Genomic DNA, 8956 nt, shown 5'->3' on the forward strand with positions numbered 1-8956 from the left:
GCTTTCTGTAATGGTTTAATTTTTTTTTAAATCACTTGTATAGTAACTTCTAAATGTCTCAATCCATCGTTTCTACAAGGAATTGTAGAGTACTGTACGTGGAAATCATCCTTGTCATGGGGTATGTGTGTTTTAATGGTGGATAAAGCTCAGGAGACCAGTGTGACTGTGATGAATGTACATTTCAATGTTTATTTTACAGTATTTGTGGGAGCGAGAGAGACAGGGAGAGAGAGAGAGATGTGCTTCTGATTGGACTGGAGGCAGTGCTGAAGAGGCACTGAAACACAACGAGAGAGTGAGAGAGAGAACGAGAGGGCAGGAATGCAGTTTACACATTAGCCCAGCTGCCAGAAATTACAGCAAGCTCAATTCTGCTGGACTGGAACAGGGGGGGGCGTGAAATGGAAGGATGGCAAGGACGCAGAAAATGAAGAGGACCCACCATTGCATTCTCTTGGGAAATGATCTGTGGTGAATAACCAGAAACCGCAGAAGAGGCTGAGAGAGAGAGAGAGAGAGAGAGAGAGAGAGAGGGGAAGAACAGGGGGAAGGAGGAGGAGGGGAGAGCCTAGCGTCCTCTGAGGTAGTGCCTGTGGAGCCGGTTCATGCCGCTGTGTGCATGTGTGTGTGAGTGCATGAATGCTGACATGTTGATTTATAGCCCCACGTGTAATTCTCTAAGACTCCGATTAGCAAGTCATTTTGCATGTGTGCATATGACCGGGACTGATGCAGCGAGCCGCTCAGACACTTGAGCTCCTCTTATATCTCCATCTGATGTTCGTCCTTTTCTCTCTTGCTTTTTTTTCTTTGTGTATGTGTTTAGAATATCAGTTCTTTTGGAATTCTGTTGAGGTTTAATTGTTTGTCTTTCTCTCTCTGCCAGGGCAGTAGACTAACAGCATCGCAAGTAAAGTGTGTACGGGTAAGTGTCTTGCTTTTCTTGTTTGCTCTTCTTCATTCCCCTTTTTCATGCATGATGCACTATGAGTTGACTACAATCATACCCCCCCCACCCCCGAATTCCCTTGATCTGTTGTCCATCAGCCATTTTATCCCTTCTCATCGTCTCCTCCTACTCTTTCTTTCTATCTATCTTTCATTCTTTCTCTCATCTGTCACGGTCCCCCCACTCCGCTCCCCCCACTAGCCCCCTTCTGTCCATCCCTCAACAGCCATTAACAACTGTCTGTGTCACGGGAGCGCTCAACCTAAACCAATGCGCTCAGGTCAAACACATCTTTCACACGTGCTTCGCACAAACACACACGCAGTACTCGTATATCGTCATGGCCGTATATGCGTCTGCTGATGAACTCTGCTTGTATTTCATGGGTGAGGCAATGAGCATGCAGATTGATGGTGATTGTGACAGCTTACCCACGATGCTGTGCTTGTGCTGTCTATGCTATGAGAGTGTGAAGGTTATTTAACTTTAGCACCTGGGAGGAAGGGGAAGCATATAATCAAATTTATAAAACGCTCATTTTGGATACAGCAGCTTTTATATGGCATACGAACTTGTTGCAAATAAATCTCCCAATGAGTTCTCTTCAGTATCTCTTGTTTCTCTTAGAGAGTGATGTCACTTAATGGAGACCAAATGGAGAGACCTCTAAGATGTTAATTTGTTGTCTCAAGTTTCACCAAAATGCCAATGTTCGCAATCAAGAGCCAGGGATCTCAGGGTTAACCCAAATTCTCATCAAATACTAATTCTGTTTATAATAAATTAATAGCTCTGTATTCTTACTGTATTTCAAGTGTTGTCTTATTTGGTTTTCCTAGACACCAAGACCTCCATTAAGACTTCTGAGCGATGAAAGAGCAACCGCTGAGCAATAAACTTCCTGTCAGTTGCTAGTCAACCGTAGTATGAGGATCTCCCACCTCTTGACAACGCAGATATAAGGACAACATTTCCTAAACAATTGCAAAAGATAACAAAAGTATAAAGCAGCGATGATGAGTAAGGCGATATACTGGAAACCGACTTATCGCCTGCATGACGTGATTCATAAATTTCCGTGAAATAGAGTTGCGTGATATTACGGAGTGAAATACTGTTGTTGTCTCTACCTCTGTGTAACTGAGATGATGCGAGGCATCGGATTTATCAGGGAAATCTTCAGAGTTGTAAATCCTTTTCAGAGCCGCTATCTCAGACAGAGAGGGGCTGGAATAGAGGATGACAAAGCAGACCGAATTATGTTTCACTGTGCCAAGCGCGAGAAGTGCAAAAGAAAAACGAAACTCGTTTTCAACCTCTCACCTTCACTTGGTTTCTTGGCACGTTGCTCTGACTCGCTCGCGGATGCATTAGATCACAGAGAGAAAAGTACAGAATGTGATCTTGGCGCCCTTTGCTGAAGTCTTTGTTAATATGTGTGCCGAAGGTACGGAGTTTGATGTCTGCTAGGGCTCAGACCTATTGATTTAACATGACTGCTTCTAAAATGGTGTAATAAGGCTTTGAGTAGGCAAAAATGGATTGGTTCGGCTTCATACACAATCAGATAGTACTAAGAAGTGCCTTGATTTACCTGTGACATGGCATGTTTTTCAAGGATAAATGCACTGATGTGCGTTTGAAGGGAATGTTTTCCCTGGAGAGACACATTTTGATTGTTTTCTTATGTAAAACACATTGGCACAGCTGTCGCACAGAAACCAGGACAACAAATCCCAAAATCAGATCAAATGTGTCCAAATATTTATAAAAGTAATACATTATGTTAGCCAAACAAACCCAAATCATTGCCTGTAAATACCTAATTAGATTTGTTTGAACGAGTCAAAACAAATCAAATTTGATTTGAGAGCCAAAGCATTATGTATTTTAATGGCTAAATGTGTTTACACTCGATTCTCATTCCATGCTGTAAAAAGCATCAGCTTGTGAGCGTTCATGTTTAAAAGCACAGTAGATTGGTAGATTGGCAGATTTAGAAACATGGCAACCACTTGACCGGCTTCCCCTCTCTCTTTATTCCAGCTCCGGCTAACAGGCTTACGTAACATTCAAGCATGCAAGAAGCCAGTGTTTCGCTAATATTTATCAGAGAACATTTTCCATACGGTCCCTCGTAACACCACTTCACTCGCAGCGATTGTTCTCTGTTTAAAGCATTTGCATTGGCTTCTCACTTCATGTGAAGGACAATCGACTGTAATTACTTTTTATATAGAGAGAATTGTGCTTGAAGCTCGTATATATGGAATAAGAGGCAAGACTGTATTGAAAGAGAAGTTCAAGGACAGAGGTACACAGAGAAGATGGGAACGCTTGAAGGAAGGGAGAATGTCAGTGCAAGGACATCATAGAGTAAGAGGTGTGGACGATGCGACTGCACTCATAAAATGAGCAAGTAATGGAAAAAGACCATTTCGGGCCACTCTAGATCCCTGGCATTACATCATTATGTCTTTTCCTGCTTTAATTATATGTTCCTAATTGTCTGTTCCTCCGGCTCCAGGCTGTTTCCTGCTCCGTAAAGGCTCATTTCTCCACCCTTGGTGCATCTTACCGCTCCTGCCTGCTGACAGCAAGTTCTTCTTCCATACATCCCCAGACGCTCTCAGAATGCACCTACTTTCCTGCAAGCAGAAACACGGTGACAGGAGCACAGAGACTTGAGGATATCTGGCATTAAAAAGGAAGTAGGACTGAAAAGAAGGAACAAATCCTTGATTGGGATTTTTTTAATGAAATCACTTGACGTTTACTACTCTGAATCCATCCAGCGTTTTAAGTTGGAACGGAACCCTGAGGGGCTAAAGGAATAAGTGTCATCTAATCAAACGAAGATCCTTTGATTTCATATCGCACAGAGAGGATCCTAAGCGATACCATTCAACGGGAGATAATTGAACTTCCTGCCTGACAGGCAGCTGAAAATGGAGAACTAGAAGTTCAAGTGGTTTTTCTGGGGGATATGTTCAAGCACCCCACCACTCAGAATCAGATTGCAGGCCTGTTCTGATGGCCATCTTCTAGCGATCTGTGGCATTTGGTGTTGTTTTTTTCTCACTTTTTCTGATAAGGGAAAGACCTACTTTGGAATTATTTTGTATCTCAAATTTTAGACTAACATTCAACAGTTTTACGGTGTAGGTCTAGAAAGAAAAACAAAGAAAGAGAGATCAGATGGTGGCATGCTTTGGATTGACAATTCCGTTCTCCTCCAATCTGGGTAAAAAAGGAAAAATGTTTTAAATGCTTTAGTTTTGCTATTCAGATTCAGGTAAATTGAAAGTCAGTAGGAGAACAAGACCAAAGAAAGCGAAAATTGGAGGGAGGGGGCCAGATGCCACAGATCGTCGCAAACTCCTACCTTTTGAAAAGTTAAGCTTCTTTTTCCATTTTCATCTTCTTTTCATCTTGAAAATTAGATTTTTTTGTTCTTTCAGATGACCCTTAAGACTGTAAGGGAGACCGTAACACATTGCAGTGACTGAGATAGGGTGGGGAAAAGGAGGGAGAAGCTTTCCCCCCGTATCTGAAACAGAATGTTCTGTTGGCTTCTCATTTTTGCAGTTTTAGGTATTTATCTTGTCACTCCATTCTCAAACTCCATTTTTATCCCCCTCTCCGTGCCTCTGGGAGAGCAAAGGACAGAATTGAGTTATTTTATCCCTGCTGGAATTTTTTTTATTTGCCTTCCCGACTGATTTTTCTTCTGTACTCCTGTTTACCCCAGACAAAATGCTGTTGGATCTCAAGTCAAAATCAGGAACCTGATAGCGTTTGGCAAAAGATTCCACAAGGAGAGCCAGGCAACAAGAACAAGAGACGGAAACCTAACCTCCGATCTTAAAAAAAGCGTGAGATCTGCTTTCCCCCTCCCCGTTTCAGAGGTGTCCTCCGATATTCCTTCCTCTTTTCCCCCGGAATCTGTCAGCATTCCCGACGGGACGCAGCCAGCTTGTATCCGTGCCAATCCTTTGATATTAGCTCCCGGTGTCGTCTGCTTCATTCTGTGAGTAGATCGCGCTCTCTCTCTCTGTCTGTGTGAGTGTGTGCAGTCATGTGTGCGTGTGTGTATTTGACTTTGGCTCCATATGGTGTTCAATCCCCTGTGTAGCTGTGCTTATCTATCGTCTGTTTACAGTATGTGTGTAAGTCTGGGTGGGTGTTTAACTTGGATGTGTACGGCTACGCGAACGTAAAAATGAGTCAAGGTTAATGGCATGGGCTTCTTTGCTGGGCTACTCATGCAAATAGTACATAGCTTGTTTTCCGTAATGGACAAATATATGTTCTGCTGCAGATGTAGTGTGTTTGTAGAGGCACGTTTGTCGTGTGCATGCACCTTTTAGGCTATAGGGTGACACCAGACTATGATTAGTTCCTGGAGGTTGTGCTCTAATGAATGCAAATTGATGGAATGTATTTTCGTAAAACAAGCTCAATGGATTGGAATATTTATTCTCTGTACTAATGCATGTTTGAAGTTTATCTGACAATAGCTATTCGTAATAAATGTGACTGACAATGCTGTTGCACCGAGACATTATTGTGTTTTTTTTCCTGCTTTGCCCCCCAGATTGAACAGCTGTGGTCTCTGTCTCTTGTCTCAGCCTTATTCCCCATCACTTGCTCAATCAGTGTCTGGACCTCACTTGGGGCCGGCCAATAAGTGAAAAGCTATACTGATATTCTGCTCGGGGGAGACAGAAGGGAATAAATTCACTTTTATTTACAGTAACAAAAAGTACTTGTGAAACATATTAGGTTTGAGCATCTTTTCTGGTTAATTGTTTCAATGCTGTTAGCTGGACTGAGAATAACCAGAAGGTTTTTTGCTTTGCTGTGGGCTGACCATGTCTTGTTGTTTGGCTGCTGGTAATAAGCTTTGGGGAGATGAAAAATGATCCTGACAGGGCAACAATATGGATAAAACTGGGAATTTTGCGTGGTAGGCCACAGTTCAAGGAGGATGTACATCTCAAATGACAATTGAATTGAACTGAAAAAATGTTGCAATAGTGCTGATGTGGAGGTGTATCTGTTTTAGGCCAGAGATGTGATTCATTTACCACCTACATTGTTCTTAATAGTTTAAAAATGCAGTTTTGCTCCTATAAGAAATATATAGTTTAGGATTTCCGTGATGGAAAAGCTTCGTAAATGTATTTATTCTCATGTGCTTCCTGTGGAATGACACCTGTTGGTTTGCTGCCTCCTGTTGAAAGTGTGTGGTTGCTAAAGTTATTGGTAATCTCAGAGTCAGAGTGGGCTCTTTCCAAAAATGCGGTGTTCCTATCTGTAGTCCTGGCACTGCACAGGTCAGCTGCTGCCATTCCGGTCAACATCTGTTGCGCTCTTGATCACAGCAGGTCCAGGCTATATTGCTTGCAAATTGCATGTTGATATTTTGCTCTAAGGGAACTCTTGTAGGAAACTCTTCATGCAAAAGAAGATCTAGAGATTGCAGTATACGTGCATAATAAAGAACACAATATGTGTCATAACATCTGCTCAGACAGGTTTTGAATCTGTGGTTTTCTGTGTAAAGTAACGTGTCTTGTTCTATTGATAGAATTATAATATTTCCACAATATCTAAAGGACTGCAGCTGCAATGTATTTTGGTAAATGGTTGGCAGAAAAGGTGAAAACCTTAAAACAGACTTGTTATCTATACTTAACTATGTTTAGTTATTCAGTAGAATGGTTAATGGTTTATCGGTTGTTGCCCACATATTCTTATATCTTGATAACTAACTAGCTGGTGTATATCAGGGTTTCCACACATTTGACCAATTAATTCCCATTACATTTACTTTTTAAAGTAATTCCAATAATTTTATACAGATCCTTAACAGCTGCTTAAAGCACTAAAGTTTAAGTAGAAAATAATGGTTTACAATAGGAATGTATTATAATGTTTCTGCATTTTGTCCTAGTTTTCCATTTTTATAATTTATTATTATTGTACATACTTTTTCAGGCCTGGAAATCATATTTAAATGGTTTTATACTTACAGATTTCAGTGATATTTCTAGTCATTTGTGAGTCATATATCAAGTTAGAAACAAATGCTTCACTTCAATTTTTCTTTGTTTTGATTTTTCCTTCAGTTTTTTTATTATTGTTATTTTATATCACTGACTTTTTAATAGGCTAGGATTTTTTCTTCTTTTTACTCATGCCTGTGGCATACAAACCGCTACCAATAGACATACTGGATGAATAAATCTTTCATCTGTAGCTTTGTGACTCTTCTGGTCAGATATTCTGGGTTTGTTGGAAGAGCAAATCTCAGTCAACAGTGTTCAATTGAGCGAGACACCTTGTTTTTTTTCTGTCGCCCGTCCTCTTCCCATCTTTCATATTCTCCATTTGCCTTTGCAGCCACCATTTCTTTATTCTTCAAGTCTCTTTCTAAGTCTAGCTTTTTCTTCCAGTCCATGTAGAATTCAGAGGTCAGAAATCCACATATCCTTGCTGTGGTCACAGACTGCCACGGAGAGATGAGAGGGAGGACCAGAGCTTGAGAGCTAATCCATCACCGCAGTCAGTGCCAGGTCCCCTTGCGTGTGTATGAATGAGAAGGAAAGCACACAGACACCGTATAAAACAATGCTGTCCAAATACTAAAGTCCTGCTTTAATAAGCTTTGCCTGCACCTCCTGGATTTCTTACAATGGCGATTATAATGTCACATAGAAAAGTCAGTTCTATAGTTTTTCCTCACTTTTCCATCAGCCTTTGGAGAGTTCACCCACAAATGGAAATTCTTTATTTACACACACTCGTGTCATTCACAACCCGTTCGAAAAAGACTTTTTTGCAGAGGACAAAAGAGCTGCACTATAACGTACTATAAAAGCATACAGTGACCACGAGCTTTCAAGCTACAAAAAGGAAAAAAATGTACCATGAAGGCACCATCAAAGTAGTCCATTTGACTCATGCTGCTTATTCCAAGTGTCCATGAGCATTCCAGTATGGCACTTCAAGTTTGTTATCTATGACACCAAATGCCATTGGTTCTTGTCTGGCTGCTCATGATGTGCCAGGTATGAATATGTGGACTAGCAAATGAATTTTGAGAGTTATGGCAGAGAAGACAACCAAAGCTCCAAATGGTGTTTATTGAGGAGTACAGTTGAAATACTTGTATACTCCGCTGTTTAAGATAACTTGGTTTTCATATTCAAGTACTGTACCTGTATTTAGGATGCAGCTTATCTAGTGAAAGTAGAAACAGTTCTACCAATCAGTTGCTAAAACCAGTCAGTGTCCAAAAACCGGAAAAAATGTTTTTTAGTTTATTATACTTTCAAACAACTGCTTTTATCGCTGCTGAACAAATTTATATTACAGAATTTTTCAAAACTTTTCAATGGTTTAAATTTTTTTTTAAATTTTTTTTTTATAATAAATGTATTTCTTTTAAATATAAGTATATACTTGAAATAAATTCCAACCAATAGAATTCAGTTAGGAAAATATTGATTGTTTAAAAATATATAAGCAGCTATAAACTTGCGGTTTAAGAATAATAATAATAAAAAAAAAATATATATATATATACTTTGGTTGCTTTTCACTTGCTTTACCTGTTTTACATGTAGATGGATTTTGAAAATCAAAGACCATATCATCAATTTCACTCACGTCGCAAGATGCATTGTTTTGGAAAATGATGTATTATGATAATTTCTTCCAGTACTCAATAATGTAATCTCTACAAATGAGTCAAATACATTTTGTATGTATAAAAGCAAATATAGTTCTGAAACCACATCCTGACTTTAGGTGTACAAAAGTGATTTGGTAGATATCAAAGTACATTATTAATAATTAATCCTGCTCTGCAGGAACTACATACTGTTGAAATGAAAATGAAATCCGCTTTAGTGCTAATAACCAGACTTTAACCACAAATGAAGAGTTATTCTACTTACTAAAGAAAATATGGGGAGGAATGCAGTCACTTAAAGG

General features: G+C 39.9%; 1 long non-coding RNA gene across 1 annotated transcript; it reads left to right on the top strand.

The window, feature by feature from the left end:
- Positions 1 to 318: 318 nt before the first annotated feature.
- Positions 319 to 4979, top strand: LOC113120290 (uncharacterized). The gene is made up of 3 exons (XR_003294580.1): positions 319 to 586; positions 890 to 928; positions 3480 to 4979. It is a non-coding gene; the product is annotated as an uncharacterized LOC113120290 (long non-coding RNA).
- Positions 4980 to 8956: the final 3977 nt, after the last annotated feature.

This window comes from Carassius auratus, chromosome 19 (assembly GCF_003368295.1).
Source record: "Carassius auratus strain Wakin chromosome 19, ASM336829v1, whole genome shotgun sequence".
In the NCBI taxonomy this organism is placed as follows: domain Eukaryota; kingdom Metazoa; phylum Chordata; class Actinopteri; order Cypriniformes; family Cyprinidae; genus Carassius; species Carassius auratus.